The sequence below is a fragment of the Cetorhinus maximus genome, chromosome 30, assembly GCF_964194155.1.
Source record: "Cetorhinus maximus chromosome 30, sCetMax3.hap1.1, whole genome shotgun sequence".
Taxonomy (NCBI): domain Eukaryota; kingdom Metazoa; phylum Chordata; class Chondrichthyes; order Lamniformes; family Cetorhinidae; genus Cetorhinus; species Cetorhinus maximus.
Window position 1 is genome coordinate 4,516,012 of NC_135908.1, and position 21,009 is coordinate 4,537,020.

A 21,009-nucleotide genomic window follows, 5' to 3' on the forward strand; every position below is an offset into this window, starting at 1 on the left:
TTCAACTCCAGATTTATTAATTGAATTCAAATTCCACCAGCGAATGCCCCCAGAGCATTAGCCTGGGGCCCTAGTCTACTAGCCCAGCGACATTACCACTATGCCACCATCTCCTCCATACACTGTGAGCTGTGAATTCACCACAAGTTGCTGGACAATTTGAACCAGTCAGCTGTTAGATCTGCAAATATGGGATCTCATTTAAAGCCTTAAGAAGTTGCTGCATTTGACCTATTAAAACTAATTAAACTTGGCACAAAAATCTAATGCTGATATTTAATGGAGGTTTAGGCCAACATTGGAGATCCTGAAAGGGAAGAATTGGAGCTGCAGAGTCTCACTTCTGCAATTGTCCTTCGAGGTTACATAAATTTTATGTTTTCAATTCTTTTCTAGCTTTATCTTTCTATCTCTTTTTTTGCTCTCCCTTAATCTAGCCATCCTTTCCCTCTTTTTATTTCTCTCTCTATCTTATGAGACTCAGTCGTTCCTCTGTTTTGTTCCCAATCCATAAATCTCACAGGTTAAGGAGATAGGCTGTTGATCCTGTTGTTTACAGAGTTCCCTGATGCCCTGAAACCCTTGCCACACAGTTATCAACTTGCACCTCCAGAAATGTGTGGCACAAACATATTTTGAGTTGAAGGGGGTGAAGTTGGGAAAAGACCCAATTTAGGGTAATGTTGTGAAGTGCCTCACTCCAGCAAAACCGAGCTCCAAGACTCATCATGCTGTCTCCGTGTCTGTTACCCATCCCTAATTACCCTGAAGAAGGTGGTGGTGAGCTGCCTTCTTGAACCACTGCAGTCCATGTGGTGTAGGTACACCCACAGTGCTGTTAGGGAGGGAGTTCCAGGATTTTGACCCAGCGGCAGGGAAGGAACGGCCGATATATTTCCAAGTCAAGATGGTGTGTGGCTTCGAGGGGAACTTGCAGGTAGTGGTGTTCCCATGCGTCTGCTGCCCTTGTCCTTCTAGGTGGTGGAGATCGCAGGTTTGGAAGGTGTTGTCGATGGAGTCTTAGCAAGATGCTGCAGTGCATGTTGTAGATGGTACACACTGTTGCCACTGTGCGCTAGTGGTGGAGGGAGTGGATGTTTAAGTTGGTGATGAGGTGCCGATCAAGCGGGCTGCTTTGTTCTGGATGGTGTCAATCTTCTTGAGTGCTGTTGGAGCCATACTCATGCAGATGAATGGACACTCCTGACTTGTGTCTTGTAGATGGTAGAGAGGCTTTTGGGAGTCAGAAGGTGAGTTACTCACTGTAGAATTCCCATCCTCTGACCTGCTCTTTGAGCCATACAATTTATATAGCTGGTCTAGTTACATTTCAGGTCAATGGGAACGCCCAGGATCCTGATGGGGGAGATTCAGTGATGGTAATGCCATTGGATGGCCTGTTTCTGTGCTGTACAATTCTATGTAATCTTACCCAACTGGAATTAACCATTGTATACGACTTTCTGTATCAATCTGTAACTGCAAAGTTACCTAAAGTGGACCATGATTCAATCTAAAACTTACGGATAGAACCAAATCAAGCATCACATTTTTCTGGATTAACTTTATCCCAAAAGGGCTTGAATGTGAAGCCTGTGTGTTATTTATATGTTATTCTCATACACCCACCACACCTGAAAGCAAAAGCGAAATACAAATGCAAGTCACTTTAAAAGGGAATTGGATATATACTTAAAAAGGAAAGAAAAAGCAGGATTAGGAGGAATGAACATGGAAGTGGGTCCAATTGGTAGCTCTTTCAGAGGGATGGCACAGGCTCAAAGGGCCAATTGGCTTCCTTTTGTGCTGTGTTAATCTACAAAGTGAATCAGCTTGGATTCCTCTCCCTTAGGTTAAACCATCAGACAAAATAGTGCCTTTTCATTGGCTCTTTTGTATCCAAGGTAAACACCATGGAGGAAATGGTGGAATTCTATGTCCCCTGTCGTTCAGTAACTCTCGAGTTCAATTGTCAAAGATTAGACAGGGTCTAACCTTGCATTGAGAAGATAAGCAATATGTATAGATTATTTCAATTATTTAGTTGGGTTCAGTTATTAAATGAGATCCCCACACAGTTTTTTGACTTTGATGTTCTCAAGGAGATGGACTTTGGCTCAATATTTCTTCCCTTGACTGACTTATCACAACACAACTGATGGTGCTGGCATTGTAATGGGCAGACAAGCTATTGGATAAAGAGGGATACCACAATCGAGAGGCCAGTTGAATATTAACTTATGATAACAATGACAGACTAGGAAATGCTGGGGTGTCAGTGTGAAGCGAGAACATTTCAAACCACCCTTTACGTGCACAAGGGAGCTTAATTGGCAAAGGTCACCAGAGCTCAATGGCGTAAAACAATCTAGGCTGCAAGATCTGGTTGATTTGGACAACTAGTTAAATAACCAAAATCTGAAGCACATGCCCAGAGAGTTTGTAAATACTCCATTAATTTTCTTTTCTACAAATAGGTCAACTTCACTGCTACCAAATAAACCATATGATCTTCACATCTCAGGAAGAACTGTCTTTTCATGAGTGGGAGACCATGTACCATCTCAGTTGAACTCCCAGCTATTCCACAGTGAATCCCTTAGTGAGTTTCATTTATAGTCACTCTGCAGCATCTCTTTCCAAGTAACCTGGTCTATAGGGTTGCCAACCCTCTAGGATTGCCCTGCAATCTCTCTGAACTAAAGATTAAAGGTTAAAGAGAAAAAGTCAACATTAAAATTTAATAAATTTAGCAAAAAAGAATTCATTGGACATTTTTGTTTGTTAGTTTTAAAAATGCTAGAGATGAGGGGGAAAAATTGTTTCGCGGGCAGTCAAGGATCATCCAATCAATTAACAGAGTCTTGTTGGTTTTCTGATTGGCTGAGAATGGGTGTGTTAGGCGACCAATGATAGGAGAGTGGAGGCAGGGCAATTGAAGATCATGTGATGAACACATCCAACCAGAGTTGGCAACCCCACCCTCGCAATGACCTTCAACCTCTTGCTGCAGTGAGAGTACCCTGATATAAAAACAGAAAATGCCCGAAAAACTCAGCAGGTCTGGCAGCGTCTGTGGAAAGAGAAACAGAGTTAACGTTTCGAGTCCGTATGACCTTGATATCTGAGTTCATACAACAAGGGAGATACTGTACACTATACGCAATTTCAAGCATAGTCTGTAGAAGATCGGTTATAGCTCCATTGCTAATGCAAGGTCGTCAATGAAACCACTGGAGGATGGAGGGTGGAGAGGCGAGGAATGTTCCCCTCAGATTCCCTTTCCTCCAAACCTCACAATTGTCCCTGTGGTTTCATTCTTCTCTTTAAGCGCCTTTAACCCAGAGCCAAGTATGGTGGTAGTTTCAGCCTGGACCGCATGAAGGAGGTGACTGACAGGGAACCTCATGCAAGAGTTGAGGTTAGGAAAGGTAATTTCAGAATGATAATACAAGTTAAACTGGGACATAGGATTACAATGGATAGACAGCACAGAATCAGGCCATTCAGCCCAACCTGATAAAGTTTCTGCTCCGCTCGAGTCTCCTCCTGTCTTTCCTCATCTAAATCTATTATTGTGACCCTCTATTCTCTGCCCCGCCATCTGCTAGCCTAGCTTCTCCTTAAATGCATCTATACTGTTCACTTCAGCCACTCCCTGTAGTTGCAAGTTCTACATTCAATGAAACTATAGGATATGGTGCAAACTGGCAAATGATTGATGTGGACAAGATCTCCTTCACACACACAAAAAAAAACGAGATGATTGACGCTTGGAATGATTCCCTAGAGGGGCTTCCTCCCAAGTGACTTTGGGAGCCTGCTTCATGCCACGTGCCTCAGTGTCTCCAGAGTCACATGCTCCATTTTGGTTAACGGGCACCTCTGCCTGCAGAGGCAGGGCTGCAATGTAACGGTGACATAACATCATCAGCTTTCAACCTCATGAGGACGGGTAGGATAATCCTGGTCTGTATGTCTGTGTTTCACATGGAGACCGTCCTTTTACCAACTCAGCACTTCTAACCGTCTACCTCCAATTTTTTTTCTTTATTCTTTCATGGGATGTGGGCGTCACTGGCAAAGCCAGCATTTGTTGCCCATCCCTAATTGCCCTTGAGCTGAATACTTCAGAGGACAGTTAAGAGTTACCACATTACTGTGGGCCTGGAGTCACATGTAGACCAGACAAGGATGGCAGATTTCCTTCCCTAAAGGACACTAGTGAACCAGATCGGTTTTTGCAACAATTGTTGATAGTTTCATGGTCACCATTACTGAGACTAGCTTTCAATTCCAGATTTATTAATTGAATTGAAATTCAATTATGGCGGGATTCGAACCCATGTCCCCAGGGCCTGGGCCTCTGAATTACTAGCTCAGTGACCTTATCCCCAAACAACCATCTCTCAGCAGTGACTTATCGGGTAGCACACTTCCCATTAAAGCTGAAGATCATGAGTTCAAGACTCGCTTTAGGGCAGGGCAATAAATGCTGGCTTTGCCAGTGAAGTCCACATCCCATGGACAATCCAGAAAAGCCTTGAGCACAAGACCCCGGCCAAACCTCTCAGGCAAATATGAAAGTGCGTGGTATTATTTTGAAGAAGAGCTATTCTCTGTGTCTTGACCGATAGCTAAGCCTCAACCAACGTAACTAAAAAGCAGATTATTGGGTTGTTATCATGTTGCTGTTCGTGGGATCTTGTGTGTGAAATTGGCTGCTGCATTTCCTACATCAATGCAGTGACTACACTTTGAAATTTCCTGAGAACATGAAAGGCGCTATATAAATGCAAGTTCACTCTTTTCCTTTAAAGACAAGAGCCTACACTTTGTACCATATTGCCTCAATATTTTTCATGAATATCATTATCTTCCTGTTCTTTAAAGTTACAGAAGCGAATTACGTTCCTGGAATGTGTTACCAAGACATCCAACATTCTTTCATTACAGCCTTTGCCTGTTGAGAGTTTGAGATATAAACTGCAAAAACTAATAATCCCTTTAGGGCACCGGTTTAGATTATCACTGAGATTTCAGAAGCAATTTGCAGAATAAATTTCATCACCAACAGAGTCCAAAAGTCACTATCTGAATGACTGAAGTAATAACTCACATCTTATCTAAAATCCTCACAGGAAATATTAGCCTGGTACATTATTCAAGGCAAGTTTCATTTCCTGTGCCCAAGTTAAATATTTTACAGAGCTATTCATCTGTAACTGAGAAGAGGAAACACCTAGACCAGGATTGAACCAGGATCAATGCTAAAGGAGTGATCTAATTGAGGTGCTTAAGGTGATTAAAGGAGTTGATAAGATAAATACAGAGAAACTGGTGAGGGAATCCACAACAAGAGGAAGGCACAAACTCATAATTTGAGCTAGGTCATTCAGGTTTAAAACAGAAAGCATGCTTCCACTGTAAGGGGTAGTGAAAATTGAGTATTGCTGAAAAAAGACATTTTGTCAAAGCTTTTTGTCTTGCACTCATCATGTGTGCACACACATTGCGCCTGTTTCAGCGAAACAAAATAAGTGACAGCCATTCACTGGTTCATTCCTCAGGGAAATGCCTTGACCAATCAGAATCAAGCTACCTGATTTAAAATTTCAAAGAGTTAACTGTCAGTCAGCATTAACTGGTGCATCCTCTATGGCAACACCTCTACCAATCAGAATCCACCTGCCAACCAATCAGCACTCTCTTCTCATTTAGTATAAAGTTGTTACTTCCCTTGACATGGATATTCTTACTATTGTCCTGGTGCGTGCAAGACAAAAAGCTTCAACAAAAGGTTTTTCCAGCGATACTCAAGTTCTGTACTAACAAATGACTGATAGCTGTCACATTTGCTTAATAATATAGCGACCAGACTTTGGAAGTAACACACTAGTTGTAAAGAGCTTAGGAATTCCTGAAGATGTGTTAAGGAGTTTTAAGTTCAAACTTGTTTTTTCTTTGCGTAAGAAAGCAATTTCTGAATCTGATCTGGGTAAACTGAGCTAAATCTAAACATGGATGTAAAGTGACCCGACTAAGATGATTTTGAAATGATTCCACATCACCTCACTCAGCATGGAGATTAAGGTGACTCAATGAAACATCACTAATTTGATTATGAAGCGTAGAATTTCACAGCACAGAAACAGGCCATTCGGCCTAGGTGTTTATGCTTCACATGAGCCTCTTCCCACCCTGTTAGTCACAATAAGAGGTTGCGGTGGAAGAATTAATCTAGGCTGGTCTTTTGGTTTAAGCTGGTTTATTTTCAAGACAATTCCTCAGTGCTACTGACTTCCAAGTAGCTCTCACCCAAAGTGTTCCAAGTGTATCTTTTTATTCTATTTAGATGGGATAATCAATGCCAATCACCTGTTTAACTAATTGGTTTTATTGAGGTGGTTGAAATGTTAACACACCCTACTTCATCCAACCATGTCGACATATCTTTCTATTCCTTTCTCCCTCATGTACTTATCTACCTTCCCCTCAAATGCACCTGTGATACTCCTCTCAACTCCTCCCTGTGGTAGCAAGTTCTACATTCTACACTCTGAGTAAAAGGTTTTTCCGAATTACTTAACGAATTTATTAGTAACTATTTTATATCGATCGGCTCTAGTTTTGGGCTTCTCCACAGGTGGAAATGTCACCTCCACATTTACCCTGTCAAACTGCTTCATAATTTCAAAGACCCCTCTCTCAGGTCACCATTCATCATTTTCCAATCATCTCCTGATACTTATAACCTCCCAATTCTGGGACAATCCTTGTAAGTACTTTGTTTTGCACTTTCCCCAGTGTCTCCACCTCTGCATTGCTAATGACAGAGACCAGAACGTTGCACTATGCTAAGCTACTGTTGAAAGGATTCAAGCCATCTTGTAACCTTGGCCTCAAATACCAGCTGAAAAGCTCAAACTTTCACTGACAAGCCCCCTCCCATGACATGTGAAAATACAACATAGCCCTGAGACACATAATCCAGGTTGCTCCGATGACCAGAAGCCTGGCAGATAGCCCCTCAGTCAGTCCCTGTCGAGCTGCTGTCAACACTGATGAATTAGGCCTTCATTTTAGCAGAATGCTATTAACATCAATTCAGAAACACAATCACTTAGACTGTTAAAGAATAAATGTTACATGCACTCCCTGTAAAAATAGCTGAAGATGGATAGTGTACATTGCTTTCTCATTGTTGTTCACACCAGCTTTAACACAGCTATATCTTATTCTGCTGAAGAACTGTATTATAAAGTGTTTAATTCAGTGTATTATAAAGTATTCTGGCAGAATAGGATTATGGAGACATTATCCTCAAAATGACTGTATGTGATAGCATGTTGTTTTGAATGATACTTTGAATACAGGCTTATCCCATTTATTTTAAATTTGTTTATGCATCCAATAAAACCACAGAGAAAATGAAGGCACTGAGCAAGTATCGGGGACATGTTTAGCCTGCTAACATGCACAGATCATTACTTACCCTCACAGCTCCTGGACTGTAAAATGTTGATGTTGGCGCAATACGCAGATACTGCACAGTGGTTGCATAATGCCTTTTTTCCATTTATTCATTCATGGGGTGTGGACATCATTGGCTAGAGCAGCATTTATTGCCTGGAAAGGTTTCAGCTGGAGCTCAGTGAGTAGCATGCTCAGAATAGAATCATAAGGTTGCGGGTTCATGTCCCACTTTAGAGACTTTTGACACTCGGGTGGACCGAGGGCAGTGCTGTCCTTTGGGTGAGACGTTGAATCAAGACCCTGTCTGCTGTCTCAGCTGGGCGTAAAAGACCCCATGGCACTATTTCGAAGAAGAGCAGAGGTGTTATCCCCAGTGTCCTGTTTATCTTAGCTGCTGTACAGTTTACCTTGAGCTGAACTGGCCCTATTTGTCATTGGGCTATCATTGTGCATTTTGTCACACTCCCTAACAGCACTGTGGGTGTACCTATGCCACATGGACTGCAGCGGTTCAAGAAGGCAGCTCACCACCACCTTCCCAAGGGGAATTAGGGATGGGCAACAAATGCTGGTCTAGCTAGCGAAGCCCACATCCCATGAAGGAATAAAAAAAACTGGAACTGTGAAACACAATGCAAAAACTCTGTATATATTTTATGTCATATTATTTTTGTAGTTTCTTTGTTTTTTCCAATTACGTCTTTATGATTATTAAGAGCTGAATATTTGTGCCATGCTCAGTGACGCAGTATAATGACAGTAACATCATACTATAGGATGTATTTATTCTGCTGCTTGGGTAAGCTGTGTTTAAGATGGTATGTCCCTTTAAGCCACAATATCCCATTAATATAAATCCCAAGGACAATTAAAGATTAAGTTTGCAGATTCCCAGGTGCTTTTAGAGTGTACAATTCAATGTAGAATAATCTAGCATTAAATGACTTTATTTCTCTTGCTTTTATACTTTTGAAGTCTGATATCTGATGTAGTTTTTTGGTAGTTCAGAACTTGAGTATTGCTGAAAATAGAGGCATGTTGAAGCTTTTCGTCTTGCACGCCTCAGGACACTTTGCAAGAATACCAATATAAGGGAAAAACAACAATTTATACTGCATGAAAAGAGAGTGCTGTTTGGTTGGCAAGTGGGCTGGTAGGGGTGTTGCCATGCATTAATATTGCTTCCTTAGTGCTTTCTCCCTGGCAACACCTCTACCAATTTGCCAACCAATCAGCACTCTCTTCTCATGCAGTACAAATTGTTGTTTCCCCCTTACACTGGTACTCTTGTAAAGTGTCCTGATGAGTGCAAGACAAAATGCTTTAACATGTCTTGTTTTTTCTGCAATGTCTGAAGTACGAAGATTATGTATCAGGTAATAATTTACACTTTGATACTACTATCAACATAAAAAAAGCTACAAATAAATAGAAGTCTATCTTTTCCATGTTGAAAGTCTTGCTCATTTACTGTAAATGTTACACTTAGGTCCTATCGTACTTTACATGTCACATTGCTGATAACTTCCTTATTGTTATTTTAAAAAATGAAGTCTTGCATTCATGTAGCTCCCTTCATGACTACCAAGTGTCTCAAGGCGCTTTGCAGCTGGTGAAGTAGTTTTTTAAGTGGACTCACTGTTGTAGAAAACCCAGCAGGCAATCGCACACAGCAAGCTCCCACAAACAGCAATGAGCAGATAATCTGCTTTGTTTTTGTGATGTTGATTAAGAGATAAATATCACAAAAAGAATAAACGTTATAAAAACATAACCTCCAAATCATTGTTAGCTCTGTTAGTAACTATAAGATAGAAGTGGGTAAAGTTCACTGATAAGCCTGCAGTCTACCAGACTGAGTATGCATAAAATGCAGCAAACCTATTTTGTAGCCCGGGCACTTTGCTTTTAAGCTTGTCGTTGTGATTAGTGTCCCCGTATGGAAAAGGCCCCCAAGTTTCCTGCTATGAGCACAATGTTCTCTCTAAACTGCGCGAGTTGCGGGGACACACAGCCAACCTGGAATGAACTGAACAGTGCAGGAAGCAGGTCCTGTGCAACAAAGAAAAGTTAGAGGGAACTTTGATCCCTACCCCACACTGCGCTCATGTTACCGCCTCATTCTGGGCTGCCACTCGGGGTTCCCAATCTGACGGTCCAGGCACCACTTTGTGAGGACAGCTAAACCCTTCCTGAACCGCATCGACCCCTTAGTTCCTGCCCTTTCCTTTAAGCACCTGAGGGACTGCTACTGTTAATCGCTGAAGATGCATCTATTTTCCTCCACTGACCTCTGCAATGGTGATGTGAGCAGCAAGCTCTACTCCTGTCGCCATTTGCTCTGCAGCAGCCTGTGCATCATCCTCTCGTTCCTTTAGGGTCACAGTGAACAGGCTGCATTGCAGAGGCAACCTGTTATTGTCAGCATTTAGAGCGAACTGTAATTAGGAATTAAATCCGGTGCATCGAATGGGACAAGGGAAACAACTGAGGCCTCGTTTGTTTCACACAGGCCCGAGCACATCAGTATTCATCTTCATTAATAACAACCCTCAGTCCCAACCTGACAGCTGTGGACTTTGCAGCTTACTCCCCATAGATCACTGACCCTCGAGCCGATTCATGAATAAAGTGGATCACATTAAGTTGTAGCTTCAAGCCCCACGACAGAGACCTAAGCAAAGCACCTAGTGCTGACAATCCAGTGCAGTGCTGAGCAAGGTGCTGCACTACTGGAGGTGCCGTCTTTTGGATGAGACATTAAACTGAGGCCCACTCTGCCCTGTCAGCTGAAGGTAAAAAATTTGTTGGTACTATTTTGAAGATCAGCAGGGGAGTTCTCCCTGGTGTCCTGGTCAATAGTTACCCCTCAATCAACATCACAGAAACAGATTATCTGGTCATTATCATATCGCTGTTTGGGGAGCCTGCTGTTATTATGATCTCAGCAGAAACCAGTGACACGTTTAGTTTTTTTTTTAGAATCCAACATCCTAGCAATTTACTAAATGAGTGACGCCGCCAAGTTCATGGTTTAAAAAAACAAAATAATTTTACTACATGAAAATAAAAGAAAATGAATACTAATAACTACACACTATCTTAAATAATCAGCTAAGTTAAAGATATTAAAGGTACAATGAACACAGTTACTTGTAATCTAAACCAAACTTCTTAAAACAACTTTTTTTCTACGCCCACTTGACTTAACTCTCAAGTCAGATACTCATCAGCAATTGGAAGATTAACCATTTGGTCTGAGGACTGATTCAAAGATTTATATAAGGGTTAAGATTGCTTTCACCTTTCGCTTCCCTCTGGCAAGGCTGTCTTTTCAAATCTCCTCCAACCATCTCATGTTTGTAGACGCCCTGTTCAATATGGGCATTGCTAGGGTCTTCAGAGTAGACACCTTGGGTCAGAAATCCTCGCAGAGGCTGAGCGTCAACTCGCAGACACTTCCTCCTACCTCTCCCTGGACCATGACCCCACCACTGAACATCAAGCCATTGTTTCCAGGACTGTTACTGACCTCATCTCCTCTGGAGATCTTCCTTCCACAGCTTCCAACTTGATAGTCTCCAAACCTCGGACGGCCCGCTTCTACCTCCTACCCAAAATCCACAAACAGGACTGTCCCGGCAGACCGATCGTGTCAGCCTGTTCCTGCCCCACGGAACTCATTTCTTGCTATCTTGACTCCATTCTCTCTTCCCTTGTCCAGTCCCTTCCCACCTACATCCGTGATTCCTCTGACGCCCTACATCATATCAACAATTTCCAGTTCCCTGACCCCAACTCCTCTTCACCATGGACGTACAATCCCTCTACACCTCCGTCCCCCACAGGGATGGTCTGATGACTCTCCGCTTCTTCCTCGAACAGAGGCCCGAACAATCCCCATCCACCACTACTCTCCTCCGTCTGGCTGAACTTGTCCTCTCACTGAACAATTTCTCCTTAAACTCCTCTCACTTCCTCCAAATAAAAGGTGTGGCTATGGGTACCCGCATGGGCCCCAGTAATGCCTGTCTCTTTATGGGGTATGTGGAACATTCCTTGTTCCAGTCCTACTCCGGCCCCCTCCCACAACTCTTTCTCCGGTACATCGATGATTGCTTCAGTGCTGCTTCATGCTCTCGTCTGGACCTGGAAAAATTTATTAATTTTGCTTCCAATTTCCACCCCTCCATCAATTACACATGGTCCATCTCTGACACTTCCCTTCCCTTCCTTGACCTCTCACTCTCAATTTCTGGTGATAGACTGTCCACCAATATTCATTACAAGCCTACCGACTCCCACAGCTACCTCGACTACAGCTCCTCACACCCTGCTTCCTGTAAGGACTCCATCCCATTCTCTTAGTTCCTTCACCTCCGTCGCATCTGTTCTGATGATGCCACTTTCAAAAACAGTTCCTCTGACATGTCCTCCTTCTTCCTTAACCGAGGTTTTCCACCCACAGTGGTTGACAGGGCCCTCAACCGTGTCAGGCCCATCTCCCGTGCATCCACCCTCACACCTTCCTCTCCCTCCCAGAACCATAATAGGGTCCCCCTTGTCCTCACTTATCACCCCACCAGCCTCCGCATTCAAAGGATCAACCTCCGCCATTTCCGCCAACTCCAGCATGACGCCACCACCAAACACATCTTCCCTTCACCACGCCTGGCAGCATTCCGCAGGGCTCATTCCCTCCGGGACACCCTGGTCCACTCCTCCATCACCCCCTACACCTCAACCCCCTCCCACAGCACCTTCCCATGCAACCGCAGAAGGTGCAACACCTGCCCCTTTACTTCCCCTCTCCTCACCGTCCAAGGGCCCAAACACTCCTTTCAAGTGAAGCAGCATTTCACTTGAACTTCCCTCAATTTAGTCTACTGCATTCGCTGCTCCAAACACAGACTAGGTGACCGCTTTGCGAAACACCATTGGTCTGTCCGCAAGCATTACCCAGACCTCCCTGTCGCTTGCCATTTCAACACTCCACCCTGCTCTCATGCCCACATGTCCGTCCTTGGCTTGCTGCAATGTTCCAGTGAAGCTCAACGCAAACTGGAGGAACAGCACCTCATCTTCCGACTAGGCACTTTACAGCCTTCCGGACTGAATATTGAGTTCAACAATTTTAGATCATGAACTCTCTCCTCCATCCCCACCCCCTTTCCGATCCCCCCTTTTTTTCCAATAATTTATATAGACTTTTCTTTTCCCACCTATTTCCGTTATTTTTAAATGTATTTCCATCCATTGTTTTATCTCTACCTTTTAGTCTATTTTGATCCCTTCTCCCCACCCCACCCCCACTAGGGCTATCTGTACCTTGCTCGTCCTGCTTTCTACCCTTAATGTCACCTATTAGCACATTCCTTAGATAATATCGCCACTTTCAACACCTCTTTGGCCTTTGGTCTGTGACATCTTTTGGTTATCTCCACCTATCACTGGCCCTCTATCCAGCTCTACCTGTCCGACCCACCCCCCTTAAACCAGCTTATATTTCACCTCTTTTCTATTTTTCCTTAGTTCTGTTGAAGAGTCATACGGACTCGAAACGTTATCTGTGTTCCTCTCCGCAGATGCTGTCAGACCTGCTGAGTTTTTCCAGGTATTTTTATTTTTGTTTAGGGTCAGAAATCTCCTGGTTCCATTATTCTTTAACTCGTCACTTAAAACGCTCTCTCTCTCTCTCTCTCCTGAGCTTAGCTATCCCAGAAGTTCAACTCACTTTCAGAAGTCCTTCAGTTGACAGGAATTTTAAACTCTTTTTGCCAACACACAAGATTTCAACTGAATCCTGCTTAAAAGTGATTTTCCTGCACCAAGCCTGTTCTAAAACTAAAAACTAAAACCTAAACTGCTTGGACACAGAGCTATGTCCACAATCTATTCACCACTATAACTAACTTCTGGTTGACCCTGCTATTCTACATGATAATTTACTGGAAGCCAGATACTTTACCAGGACACCCCTTTCAGAGAAACCTAGTCCTTAAGGGGACAATCACCCCAACATAAAATATACATTTTTTCCCCCAAAAGCAGACAGGCACTGTGCACAAATTGACTTTTTCTTATATTCATTCATGGGATATTGGCATTCCTGGTTAGGCTAGCATTTATTGCACATCCCTAATTGTCCTTGAGAAGGCAGTGGTGAGCTGCCTTCTTGAACTGCTACAGTCCATGTGGTGTAGGAACACCCATAGTGCTGTTAGGAAGGGAGTTCCTGGATTATGACTCAGCGATAGTGAAGGAATGGCGATATAGTTCCAAGTCAGGATGGTTTGTGGCTTAGAGGAGAACTTGCAAGTTGTGGTGTTCCCATGCATCTGCTGCCCTTACCCTTCTAGGTGATAGAGGTTGCAGGTTTGGAAGGTGCAGTTAAAGAAGCCTTGGTGAGTTGTTGCAGTACACCTTTGAGATGGTACACATCACTGTCACTGTGTGTCGGTGATGGAGTGAGTGAATATTTATTGTGATGGATGGGGTGCTAATCAAGTGGGCTGCTTTGTCCTGAATGGTATCAAGCTTCTTGAGTGTTGTTGGAGCTGCACTTACCAAGGCAAGTGGAGAGTATTCCATCACACTCCTGACTTGTGCCTTGTACATGGTGAACAGGCTTTGGGGAGGCAGGAGGTAAGTTACTCTCCACAGAATTCCCAGTCTCTGACCTGCTCTTGTAGCCCCTGTACTTATAGGCTTGATCGGTTCAGTTTCTGGTCAATGATAACCCCCAGAATGTTGGTGGTGGGCAACGCAGTGATGGTAATGCCATTGAAAGTAAGGGGAGATGTTTAGATTCTCTTCTGTTGGAGATGGTCATTATCTGGCATTTTTGTGGTGCGAATGTTACTTGCCACTTATCAGCCCAAGCCTGAATATTGTCCAGGTCTTGCTGCATTTGGACATGGACTGCTTCAGTATCTGAGGAGTGGAAAATGGTGCTGAAAACTGTGGAATCATCAGCGAACATCCCACTTCTGACCTTATGAAGGAGGGAAGGTCATTGATGAAGCAGATGAGGATGGTTGGGCCTAGGACACTACCTGCAGTGATATCCTGGTGATCCTGATGATTGACCACAACCATCTTCCTTTGTGCTAGGTACAACTCCAACCAGTGGAGAGTTTTCCCCCGATTCCCATTGACTCCAGTTTTGCCAGGGGTCCTTGATGCCACACTCAGTCAAATGTTGCTTTGATGTCAAGGGCAGTCACTCTCAACTCACCTCTGGAGTTCAGCTCTTTTGTCCATGTTTGAACCAGGGCTGTAATGAGGTCAGGAGCTGAATGACCCTTACGGAACTCAAATTGAGCATCAGTGAGCAGATTTTTGCTAAGCAGGGTGCTTGATAGCACTGTTGATTACCCCTTCCATCACTTTATTGATGATCGAGAGTAGACTGATGGGGCAGTAATTGGCCTGGTTGGATTTGCCCTGCTTTTTGTGTACAGGACATAACTGGGCAATTTTCCACATTGCTGGGTAGATGCCAGTATTGTAGCTGTACTGGAACAGTTTGGCTAGGGGCGTGGCTAGTTCTGGAGCACAATTCTTAAGTACAATTTCCAGAATATTGTAAGGGCCCATAGCCTTTGCAGTATCCAGTGCCTTCAGCCATTTTTGATATCACATGGAGTGAATTGAATTGGCTGAAGACTGTCCTCTGTGATACTGGGCCATCAGGAGGAGGCTGAGATGGACCATCTGCTGACACCCTAATTGAAATCCCATCACAGCGCTCACCCACACCCTCCACCAGCGCAGAGACACACACCTTGGTGGGAACTAGTTCTAGACTAGCCTCGGTGTCACAAGCTGATGAGCGCAGCACACTGTCTGATCCACAGCCGCCGGCAGCAGGGACTTCCCAAATTGCCAGCACTCGGAGGACTGCAGGAGACCAGAAATCTGCTGAGTTCGAGTCAGATGAGGACCCTCTGGACTTGGTCATGCCTCAGTTGCTGGACCTGCAAAGGCAAGCTCGGGAACATCAGGAAGGGATGTCCACTGTACTCCTCAGATTGCAAGGACACGATGCAGGAGTCCGTCCGCCTTCAGGCTGAGCTGATACTGCCGGCATGCCAACGCATTGAGGTCAACACTGGTAGGATGGTGGCTGCCATGGAGAACTTGATCCTGGATATCGGTCCTGCACTGCGGCGTGGGCTGAACTCCAAGACGGGTCAATGCAAGAGGGGTGCGGGGCAACTCCATCTCACTCCAGCTTCCCCTTCTCCTCAAGGAGTCAGCCAGGGGCCCTCAGACACCCATAGGGAGGAGGTCCAGCAGGTGCATACCCTGGGGCCATCCACCCAGGTGATTCCGGGAGTGTTCAGCCCATCCAAACCCCCTCATCCTGTGACCTCAGCAACTCCAGCTCCACAGGCCGAGGAGGGTGTCACTGCCACACAGCAGGACCCCGAAAGCAGGCCGGGGCCCTCCAGAGGACACCCGCCGAGCTCATCACAAACAAGGCGTAGCAGTCAGCAGGCTGCCTCCACCTCCACCTCCACTGCAGATGTCTTGGGAGCACCAAGAGGTGGCAGCAGGGTTAGGAAGGTTAAGAAGATGTGGTTGCACAGCCTGGGAATGGGTGTTAATCACTTGTACACAATGTTCACCATTGTAACTAAATTCCCAAGAATGTCTCCCTGCTATAGCTCCTTGTTCTGATGAGCAATGTTCATGTCACTCAGATGTGAAGCCTTTCTGCACAAGATAAAGGCAAATGTCTCAGTCCAGGGCCTCTTCCCTGTGCCGTGTGTAGCCTTCAGACCAACATGGATGGGTGGAGCGGATGGTCACAAACTGGTTTCACGATAGCATAAAACTGATTTTTGGCCTTCTTGCCATATTGTCACCTCCACCGCCCGCCATGACACCCAACACTAACAGGGCCGGAAGATTCCGGCCCTCATTGAACCAGGGTAGAACCCCCGGCTTGATCGTAATGGTAGAGTGGGGGATATGCCATGAGGTTACAGATTCTGGTTCTATACAATTCTGCTGCTGCTGAGGGCCCACAGCGCCTCATGGGTGCCCAGATTTTTGTTGCTAGATCTGTTCGAAATCTATCCCATTTAGCACGGTGGTAGTGCCACAAAACACGATGGAGGGTATCCTCAATGTGAAGATGGGACTTCGTCTCCACATGGACTGTGTGGTGGTCACTTCTACCGATCCTGTCATGGACAGATGCATCTGCGACAGGCAAGTTGGTGAGGATGGGGTCAAAAAGGTTTTTCCCTCTTGTTTGTTCCCTCACAGCCTGCCAAAACCCCGGTCCAGCAGTTACATCCTTTAGGACTCAGTCAGCTCTGTCAGTACTGGCACTACCGAGCCAATCTCAGTGATGGACATTGAAGTCCCCCACCCAGAGTACATTCTGTGCCTTTACCACCCTCAGCGCTTCTCCAAGTGATGCTCAACATGGAGGACCACTGACTCATCAGCTGAATGGGGACAGCCTCCTTGGCCACGTTTAGCCTGATGCCATGAGATCTCATGAGGTCCAAAGTCGATGTTGAGGGCTCCCAGGTCAATTCCCTCCCTGTATACCACTGTGCCGGCACCTCTGGTGGGTCTGTCCTGCCGGTGGGACAGGATGGTGGTGTCTGGGACATGATCTGTAAGGTATGATTCCGTGAGGATGACTATGTCAGGCAGCTGCTTGACTCATCTGTGAGTCAGCTCTCCCAATTTTGGCACAAGCCCCCAGATGTAAGTAAGGAGGATTGGCAGGGTCGGCAGGGCTGGGTGCGCCACTGGCGTTTCTGGTGCCTAGGCCAATGCTGGTTGGTCCATCCAATTTCATTCCTTTTAGACTTTGTAACGGTTTGACACAACTGAGCGGCTTGCTGGGTCACTTCGGGGGCATTTAAGAGTCAACCACATGTTGGCTGCCACAAATCATGCATTACAATGCTGATTACACTTCAAGAATATACCTTTGGCCTTAAAAAGCTTTGGGATGCCCTCAAGTTGTGAAAGGCACTATAGAAACGCAAGCCTTTCTAGCTGGAAGCAGTTTATATTCTTCAGTTCTAGAGCAGGCATTAAGGTTTTTTTTTCCCCTTTCATAAGCTATTTTGTTGCTTCTCCCTCCAACCCTCGCTCTTGTCTCTCAATGTGCTGCAGCTACGAGTCAATTATACAGCAAGCACCCTCAGCTCATTGTTTCCATAGCTGCAGCAGTTAAGTACTGTTTTTGTGTCTTTACCGAATGTAAAACGAAACAACCTTTTAACATTTCAGCTGTCACAAGGCTTAATTATACAAATAATTAGAGATAATGGGCGGGCGTTTAAAGGTGTTTCATACAAGATCATAAAACCAAGAATGTAAAGCATCAGTGATTTATAAAGAACCTTTGAACCTTGAGTTTATAGCTGTGAACTTCGCTTATAGATAACAGCAGCAGATGACACTCCAGAACAGCTGTTTAGATCTTCCATCTCCTTTGTTGTCAGTTTTTTTTATTCTTTCACAGGATGTGGGCGTCGCTGGCTGGGCCAGCATTTGTTGCCCATCCCTAATTGCCCCTTGAGAAGGTGGTGGTGAGCTGCCTTCTTGAACCGCTGCAGTCCATGTGGTGTAGGCACACCCACCGTGCTGTTAGGAAGGGAGGTCCAGGGTTTTGACCCAGTGACAGTGAAGGAACGGCGATATATTTCCAAGTCAGGATGGTGTGTGGCTTGGAGGGGAACTTCCAGGTGGTAGCATTCCCATCTATCTGCTGCTCTTGTCCTTCTAGATGGCAGAGGTTGACGGTTTGGATGGTTGCTGAAGGAGCCTTGGTGAGTTGCTGCAGTGCATCTTGAAGATGGTACACACACTGCTGCCACTGCACATTTGTGGTGGAGGAAATTAATATTGAAGGTGGTGGTTGGGGCGCCAATCAAGCGGGCTGCTTTGTCCTGGATGATGTCAAGCTTCTTGAGTGTTGTTGGAGCTGCACTCATCCAGGGAAGTGGAGAGTATTCCATCACACTCCTGACTTGTGCCTTGTGGACAGGCTTTGGGTAGTCAGGAGGTGGGTTACTTATCATAGGATTCCCAGCCTCTGACCTGCTCTGGTAGCCACAGTATTTATATGGCTAGTCCAGTTTAGTTTCTGGTCAATGGTAACTCCCAGGATGTTGATAGTGGGGGATTCAGTGATGGCAATGCCGCTGAATGTCAAGGGGAGATGATTGGATTTTCTCTTGTTGGAGGTGGTCATTGCCTGGCACTTATGTGGCACAAATCTTACTTGCCTCTTTACAGTCCAAGCCTGGATATTGTCCAGATCTTGCTGCATTTGGACATGGACTGCTTCATTATCTGAGGACAGAGGACTGAGGACTGGATATAAAAAAACCCTTCATAACAGTATGGATCTGACGAAAGGTCATCAGCCTGAAATGCTAACCCAACGTTCCTTACTCCACATATGTTGAGTGAGTCATAAAATCTCACAGCAGGGAAGGAGGCCCTTCATCCCATCATGTCTCTGCCAGCTCTTTGAAAAAAACTATCCAATTAGTTCCAATCCTCTTTTCCCCCAGGCCCTGGAATGTTTATTTTTTCCTTTTGAAGTATGTACCAGTTTCCCTTCTGAAAGTTACTATTGAATTTGCTTCCATTGCCTGAAGCAGCACATTCCAGATCACAACAACTCTCTTGTGTCAAGAAGGCCTCTGCAGCTCCCGTCTGGGTCCTTTGCCAATGCATCTTACATCTCTGGTTACTGACCTTCCTGCCAGTGGAAATCCTTACTTACTCTTTCCTAACTTTGAACACCTCAATTAAATCTTCCCTTAATCTTCTCTGCTCCAAGGAGAACAATCGCAGCTCCTCTCATCTCTTCATATAACTGAAATCCTTCATCCCCAAATCTCCAAACTGCAATTCCAGAGCCTTGCCTCCTCAGCCTGCGGTGAATTTTTGACTTCTACCTGGTTTTCCCCCCTTCCCTTCTTCCTTTTGTTCATGCACACACCACTACTCTTCCTCTTATGATTCCTGGTACCACTGCCTGGTACGTTAACCCATTCCAGACCAGTTGTTCAGGTTTCATTTTTTAATTCCTTTATTGCTTTTTCTCCAATCTCCAATGCGCAGAACAAAATGGAGCTTTCAATGTTTTCACATCAGACGGAGTCAATCAGATATAGATAAAGGTAAAAACAAAAAGCTAAAAGCTACTGCGGATGCCGGAAATTCAAAACAAAAACAGAATTACCTGGAAAAACTCAGCAGGTCTGGCAGCATCGGTGGAGAAGAAAAGAGCTGACGTTTCGAGTCCAACATGACCCCTCAGCAGAACTGAAGCATAGTTAGGAGAGAGGTGAAATATAAGCTGGTTTAATGTGAGGGGCGGGGGGAGAGAGAAGTTGAGGGTGGGGTGGTGTATTTACAGCGTAGAAGAGACATTATTCAGCATATTGGCATACATAGTCGCAGTCACTGGGCTGCAAAGTAATCATTGTGTGCAGTACTTTGAGATGTGATCAGCCACCATATATTAATGTTAGTCTTTCTTCAAGTCACAGCTCGCACCTGGTTCTGTACATTTGCGTTAAGCTGTTTTTTTTCCAACAATTAAGTGACATCGAGTGTTTACATATAATCTATGCCTGGACTCCCCAACGAGCTTTTCTTTCAGTTCAGCTTTTTGTTTATTCTTCCATGGGGTGTGGGCATTGCTGTCAAGACCAGCACTTGTTGCCCATCCCTAATCACACTTCGTGGCTTGCTAGGCCATTTCAGAGGGGCAGTTAAGAGTCAACCACATTGCTGTGGATGTGGAGTCACATGTAGGCCAGACCGGGTAAGGACGGCAGATTTCCTTCCCTAAAGGGAATTAGTGAACCAGATGGGTTTTTACGACAATCGGTGATAGTTGCATAGTCACTATTACAGAGACTAGCTTTCAATTCTGGATTTTTTTTTAATTAAAAACTTGAATTTATTGGTTAATTCAGCTGCACTAGTATGATTCACACCCATACCCCAGGGTATTTGCCTCGCCCTCTGGATTCATAGTCCAGGCACATCACCACAATGCCACCATCACCTCGTACTGCATTCAAAGGAAAGGGCTTGCATGTATCGAAACCTCAGGATGTCCTGTATTCCTGTGTTACAACAGTGACTCCATTTCAAAAAGAACTTTGTTGGCTGAAAAGCACTTTGGGTCATCATGAGGTCATGAACGGCGCTACAGAAATGCAAGGCTTCCTTTCTCTTCTTCCTTTCTGTACCATCAAGCTGCACAAGGTGCTAATCTGACTGGGAGGCAGGAGGGATCTAAAATAAGCATTTTTGGAATGCGTTCCATCTCCTATACCTCCTGCACCTCCAAGAGTAGGTCCATAACCGACAGGCTGGGTTTAAAAATTTGGGAATGCTACTCTGAAACCGGATTCTACATTTCTCAACAGAATGAGGGAGGTGGAATGGAAACTCAGGGGTCCGCTCGCTCCCACCCCCACCATCTCTGCTCACAAAGTCGAGTGGCGGATGGCCAATTGGTGGCTG

The 21,009-nt window shown here is 44.9% G+C and overlaps 1 protein-coding gene across 1 annotated transcript in view; it reads right to left on the minus strand.

Moving 5' to 3' along the window:
• The window catches only part of LOC144669986 (coiled-coil domain-containing protein 33-like), a 35,548-nt gene that overhangs the window by 704 nt on the left and 13,835 nt on the right, over nucleotides 1–21,009 (minus strand). The gene's annotated exons all lie outside the window — the stretch shown is intronic.